We start from the raw sequence: 7500 nt of genomic DNA on the forward strand, positions 1-7500 counted from the left end.
GTCACTTTCTCTCTCTCTCTGTCTCTCTCTCTCTCTCTCTGACTCTCTCTCTCTTTCTCTCTCTCACTTTCTCTCTCTCTCTCTCTCTCTCTCTCTCACTTGCCTCTCTCTCTCTCTCTGCCTCTCTCTCTCTCTCTGTCTCTCACTTTCTCTCTCTCTCTGTCTCTCTCTCTCTCTCTCTGTCTCTCTCTCTCTCTCTCTCTCTCTCTCTCTCTCTCTCTCTGTCTCTCTCTCTCTCTCTCTCGCTCTCTCTCTCTCACTCTTTCTCTCTCTCTCTCTCTCTCTCTCTCTCTCTCTCTGTCTCTCACTTTCTCTCTCTCTCTCTGTCTCTCTCTCTCTCTCTCTCTCTCTCTCTCTCTCTCTCTCTCTGTCTCTCACTTTCTCTCTCTCTCTCTCTCTCTCTCTCTCTCTCTCTCTCTCTCTCTCTCTCTCTCTCTCTCTCTCTCTGTCTCTCACTTTCTCTCTCTCTCTCTCTCTCTCTCTCTCTCTCTCTCTCTCTCTCTCTCTCTCTCTCTCTCTCTCTCTCTCTCTCTCGCTCTCTTTCTCTCTCTCTTTCTCTCTCTCTCTCTCTCTCTCTCTCTCTCTCTCTCTCTCTCTCTCTCTCTCTCTCTCTTCCTCTCTCTCTTTCTCTCCCTTTGTTTTGGAATAGTTACAAAATAATAATAATAATAATAATAACTATAAATGTAATATGAATAATAATCACTGAAAAGCCCTTCATCCATTCTTTGAGATGAAGCGTCTTTGGCCAGGTGGCCAACTGCTGACCTTGATCCCACCCACGAATGGAAAACAATTTCTTCCATGCAAATAAGTTACCAGGCATTAAAATGCGCCATTGTGACACTTGAAACAAAAGAAAAACTTCTTTACAACCTACTCAAATTGACATGCATAATATTATTTCACATTTCATATTCATTCCCGTTGGATAATTAGGGATGTTAAATTATTCAGTCAATCCACAAAATGGCCTTTCACGGTTGTTTTCAAACATGCATATGGAAGAGTATTTTATATTCTAAGTACAGCGGAACCTCGCTTTTCAAACCACTCACAGGAGTCCGAACAAAATACAGTAAAGTCTCGTTATATCGATATCGGATATATCGATAGTCCCGGTTATATCGATACTATTTCTATGCAGCACGGAGAAAATTACATGCAAACAGGGTCGGATATATCGATAGTCCCGGTTATATCGATATTTTTTCGGACTCCCTTGAATATCAATATAACGAGACTTTACTGTATTTGAGAAATTCTTGCTTCTGTTGCTGTTGCAATATGACAACTTCTAAGATGTACAAGCCAGCGCTCATTGAGACACTTGATGCAAAAATTCCATCAAGCCATCAACGACCATCACAAAGGTCAATAAAACAACTTTATTATACTGTACTGTTTATTTCTTTAATTGCAATACCATAGCACATTTATTATACATAAAATAAGGTATATTGTGTGTAGTTTTAGAGCTTATTTAGTTTAAAATGATGTTTTATGTGGAACGGGTGATTCTCATTTTAATGGTTCGGGAACGGATCAATCTCATTTTAATGGTTTCCTATGGGAAATGATTTTTTGGAAGACACACTTTTCGCCTTACACACACTTTCTGGGAACCAATTAAATTTGTAAGCTGAGGTATGAGTGTAAAAAATATATCCTGTGACTGTAAAGTGTCCTTGAGAGTTTTGAAAGACGCTTGTAAATGAAACATATTATTATTATTATTATTATTATTATTATTATTTCAGAGAAGTCGCAATATTGGCCGATGTGCCTTTGTATTTAATCATTTAAAATCTGGGAGTCATTTTGTCAAACAGAAACACTTTTTTTGTGTATTTGTTGAAATAAAGCAATCAACACTTTCCAGCGTAATGAAGTATACTGTAATTTATTTTCATTCTCAACAATTTGATCTGTTAGACCTTGAATTCCATATTTGTAAAGTCACATTTATGAAATACACAAGTGCCACGACGTGATATCCTCTTCTAATTAAAGCAGAAGTGTTGAAGGAAGTGTTGCATGTTTGGCAAACAGACACATTCTGACGTCCGTGTAGGCTCTCAGTCGTGGTCCATCGAGGAAAAGGTTTCTTTAACCGTCATACGTACTTCTTTGAAGGTGTCGGGTGTTTCGCTCCTCATCCGAAGAGCTTCGTCAGTGAACTCAAGTTGTGCTGGTAGCTCTTTTTCTGTCTGAGTACCTCTAATTATATATGCCTGGCTCTGATTACCCCATTCATTCTGGTTTCACCTCATTAGCATAATTAAGACTATGTGGTAACGACCTAAGAAGTCTGTTGTAAGGACAGTCTAAATCAGACATGGGCAAACTACGGCCCGCGGGCCACATACGGCCCGTTAGGCTTTTTAATCCGGCCCGCCGAACGTGCCCAAAGTATAGTAAAAACAGTGTCTGAAACTCATGACAAAAAGTTAGCAGACAACAGGGAAGGTAAGTAAAAAGTTGCCTGCCCCATTTTTCACAACTTACAAAACAATGAAACAACAAATCACATTAAAAACATTGTCACAAAATAAAGCTTTTTTAAAATCAACAATGTACCTACGACAAATGCTACCTTGCTTAATTTACGGTAAATGTGCAGGGCCGTAAATTTTGCTGCAGTAGTCGATTGTCATTGTGGAGCACAATGCAACGTTTGCATTGCTTCCTACGAACCACTAAGCCCCTTTCATAAGTCTCACGTACACTTTACAGTCACGGTTTAATGTAAATTTACGTTTTGTAGCGTCACATATGTTGTTAGCTTCTTTTGAATCTTTCTTCTGGGCTGAGGTTCTGTGCATCTATTTTGGAAAAAGACATGCAATTGCACGACTTTATAACGCTTGCGAAAGTCCGGAAGAAAGAAGCAGGCTTCTGATTGGCTGCCGTGCCGAGTATGCAAATTTCAACTGCAGGTAGCCTATGTCTGTGTGCTCGGCGACGGTACACGTGTATTGTTTGCGCGTGAATGCGAGGGCGTCAGTCGAGAGTTTGTTGAGCGCGCAGTCAGGACAAACCATCTATGATTTGGCGGAATTTAACACAAGTAGGTATTATTGAGCTTGAATATTTCGTTATGTAATAATGTGTTTTGAATGTTGAAAGTGATTCCATTTTTCAATAAATATTGATTTCTTTAACTTTGCCCCTTCAATGAAAATTTATTAAAAACAGACGCAATCTTGATAAATCACAGTGCATATGTTATTTTAATCTATTTCCATTTCCTCCTCCAAGTATCTGCGAAATAGTATGTAAACGCCATATTCCTTGAGGCAAATTTATTAACTGATCAGGGATATTTTTCACATTTGAAAGACAGTTACTAAATTGGGTTGTAGTATTCTTACTGTGCTATGAGGTTTGTACACACTACATTTGAAGGACAACCGGCACCATTTTATTTGTTTCCCACTGACATCAGAAAAACGTTTTATAGCATCTAAAATACCCAAATCAGGCAGGCTGATATTTTTAGTTAAATGAAAAACACCAATAAAAATGACTTCAAATGAATCCGGAAATGGTCAGTTTCAGAAGGTCCCACACCCTTGTTCGTGACGTCACGCCAAGACGTCTTGCCTTTTATCGAGAATCAAAACAATGGCTTCAGATTCAGAGAAGATGCTTTCTTGTTACTCATCCAGTTATGAATATGATTCAAATAGTTCTGAAAAGGAAAGCATAAATGTTTGCAATTGATTCAAGGAGTCCTCCCATATCAATTCGAGCCGTCAATGACAGCAATGTAGCACCCAAAAAATGCAGAAGATTGCGCCCAAGCTCCGTTGGAAATGGGTTGATTTGTCAGCTGGGAATTTGTGTCAGCGAATATCAAATAGTTGTCTTGGTGCAACACACAACGATTCACCATGGCGTTATTTATGTGTTTTCCTTCTAATTTTGCCATCAACACGAAGTTTTCAGACCAAACAAAGTACCCAAAATGCATTGTGTGTCGCTTTCTCGGTCAGGGGCGGTCCAAACGTGACGTCACATGGGGATCGTCATCAACTCGAAAACAAGACTTCATGAATATTCAGCGCAAGTCTTAAAACGTAAACTATAGCTATATGCTGTGGAATCTTTGTAAAATATGCTCAGTCGAAGTCATTTGAAGTGATATTATACATTATGGACATAACTTGTCCGGTGGCGTCGGTTGTCCTTTAATGCTTTAGGTTTAGTATTTCCGGCCCAAACACTCCCTCCAAATGCTCCTGGCCCGGCCCCCTGTCAAATTTTAGAACCCAATGCGGCCCGCGAGTCAAAAAGTTTGCCCACCCCTGGTCTAAATTAAACCTTAAACCACCATTTAGTGACGGGTTATGCTGTTTTACAAAAATGGTTTCTTTTTACTATCTATTTTTCTTTTGGTAAGATTTTAACCTCACTTTCGTCTGACTATTAATTACTAGAATTTAGGTGCAGAAGTACTGCAGATTGTACTCCAGATCTGCTCCCCCATCTTTAGAGCACGGACCTATCAGAGCAGAGGTCTGGCACCGTCGGCCCTGTCCGTTAGAGATCAATATAGGGCCAGGGTTACCAGCACAACTTTAGTTCGATGACGAAGCTTTTCGGATGAGGAGCGAGACATCCGACACCTTCAAAGAAATACAGATGGCGGCTGAAGAAACCGTTTCTTCGACTAGTACAGTCTTAGCTACAAACTTTCGTTTTGACCAACAGGGAGAATATCACTGTTTTGTTTTGTTTTGTTTTGTTTTGTTGTAAATGTCCCAATTTTTATAGCACGAACGAGTGGCGGTATCTTTCATTCTTACAACGCGGGTGTGTAACGGTCTCTGGCTGAAGGAGCCGCCCAGTGCCTGAAGGGGGTAGGACACTCTGTCCATCATGGCTTTTAGCTTGGCTAGCATCTTATTATTGCCCAACCCCTCCAGAGATTCCAGGGAGCAGTCCAGGACAGAGCTGGCCATTACAGGCACAAAATTCACAAGCGCCCCGGGGGCGGTTCAGCGGCGGTCCAGCGGCGACAATCCTTCCTCCACCGCTAAAATCAGTGCACGGACTGATGGAAAATGAGAAGGAACATTGATGAGCTGCCTCCTCAGACAGCTACGAGCTCCCTCACGCCACAATGAGCGATCGCCAGACGTGCTCGAGCTTTCGGATTGTAAATCTGTAGGATGGCGGCTTGAACAAATGCAGATGGAGATCAATCACATGCTAATCCGTCGCTCTGTTGGATGGAGTGGCAGTACATTCTAAACGCACTTTTTTAAACAATATGGAGATTGTATCTGGACTACAGTGATACCTTGGTTTACAAACTTAATTGGTTCACAGACAGAGTGTAAGGCGAAAAGTGTGTATCCCAAAAAATAATTTCCCATAGGAAACCATTAAAATGACAATAATCCGTTCCCAGTTCCCCCACCCATAAAACATAATTTTCTACTTTCTAATTTTCTAAGCCTAAAAACTACACAAAATATGCATTATTCTATGTATAATATATGTGCTGTGGTATTATAATTAAGGAAATAAACTACTATGTAATAAATTGGTTTTATTGACCTTTGTGATGGTCGTTGATGGCTTGATGGAATGGAGTGGCCGCTTTCATCAGCGTTAAACACTTGATGAGGATCGTAGCCTTCGTCTTTCACCATCTTGAGGAATGATCCCTTGGAGGTGCTTTCTCTGCCATAATCTTACCTTGTTCCTCATCAATTGTGTTCTGTTTAGCTGGGTTGATAGCTTTTTACATCAAGTCTACAGATGGCTTGCGCGGGTTGTTTGCGGAGCCTGATTGATGGGATATTTTACACCGTCGTGAGACAGTTAAACCTTGCAGTCTACACTCTGCCTTTGCACTATCAAAGTTGAAACTCACTGTCGTCTGCCTGTCTCTTTAAAGTTTAAACCACCTCCCCTCACTGCTGCGTTCTTGACCAATCATGTGGTGTTAACCGAAGATTGGGGGCGGGAAATAGAGGACAAACACAGTCGGCTGCCATTTTGTTGTTTGAAGAACGGGCTCGTTCGCGAACGACAAATCACTCATTGAGGCAGCTCCGTTTGTATCCCGAAAAAAGTTTGTATGCCAAGGTAAAATTTTCATCAATTTAACGTTCGTAAACGTTTGAAAGCCAAAGGGTTCGTAAACCGAGGTACACGGTTGACGCCAGACTCCAATGACTTTTTCTGGTCCAGCCTTATTCCTGCGACAAACGTGGCAATATGTGAGAGGGAGTGTGCGTGTGAGTGAGTGTATGTGAGAAGCGTTCGTGTGTACATGCTCGTTATCCTGTAGGATCTTTAATTAGACTCCAATTTCCATTTCTATTTGCATAGAAATGGATAAAAATTATGCCGAGGCCGACTCTCTTCTGGACATGATACAAGTTTGTTTAGTAAAGGCTCAACGCACCAATGAATAAATTGTCAAAATGTCAAAATGGGCAAATATTCTACTAGTATCTCTGTTGTGTAAGTTATGTGAACTAAAAATGTGTTTTTTGTTTGCTTATCTGATTGGGAGATAACCTGCAATCCGAATTTGACATTGTCTCGTTTCTTCATATTTCCCCGAGTTATCAATATGTGAGGCTGCTATGAATACAAGCTTCATGAACTCTTTGTCTTTAGGGTAACAGTTATTTCATTTCTACTATTTAGAAAAACAAGTCTTAAAATTGGAATTTTTGTTGTGTAGGTTCTCAGTCGTACAAGAGTGGTCCATCGAGGAAAAGGTTTGTTCAGTCTGTATTTCTTTGAACATGTCGGACATTTTGCTCCTCATCCGAAGAGCTTCCTCAGCGAACTAAAGTTGTGCTGGTAAACCTGGCCCTATGTCCCTAATGGTGCCAGACCTCTGCTTCGATAGGTCCTGACTCGAAGGTTGGGGAACCAGAGGCATGCTGGCGGGCCGAATAAAATGATGTGGTGGGCCACATTTGGCCCTCGGGCCTTGCCTTGGACACCTGTGATTTAGAAGATGTGAATGAGGTGTGATACCTCGGTTTACGAACCCCTTGAACTTTTCGATTTACGAACGTTACATTTATGAAAATGTTACCTTTGCATACAAACTATTTTTCGGGATACACACGGAGCTGCCCGAGGCCGTTCTCCTAACAAGAAAATGGCGGCCGACATTTTTTTCATCCTCTATTCCCCGCCCTGAGTCTTTGGTTAAAGCCACATGATTGGTCAAGAACGCAGCAGTGAGGGGAGGTGGTTTAAACATTAAGACAGAGACAGGCAGACGATAGAGAGAGAGTGAGAAAATGGATAGAAAACAGTAGACTCGTTGAACTTTGATAGTTCAAAAGCAGAGTGTAGACTGCAAGGTTAAAATATCCCCTCAATCAGGCTCCACAAATAACCCGCACAAATCCATTCGTACACTTGATGCAAAAAGCTATCAACCCAGCTAAACAGAACACAATTGTGTTCACAATTGTGGGACGAATAAAGGTATTCTGATTCTGATTCTGATTGTTG

General features: G+C 41.0%; 1 protein-coding gene across 3 annotated transcripts in view; it reads left to right on the plus strand.

The window, feature by feature from the left end:
• Positions 1–7500, plus strand: part of LOC148902561 (uncharacterized) — an 84726-nt gene that overhangs the window by 18734 nt on the left and 58492 nt on the right. The window lies entirely within an intron of this gene.

This window comes from Hippocampus bargibanti, linkage group LG02, assembly GCF_051943395.1.
Source record: "Hippocampus bargibanti isolate YZ-2025 linkage group LG02, ASM5194339v1, whole genome shotgun sequence".
NCBI lineage: Eukaryota > Metazoa > Chordata > Actinopteri > Syngnathiformes > Syngnathidae > Hippocampus > Hippocampus bargibanti.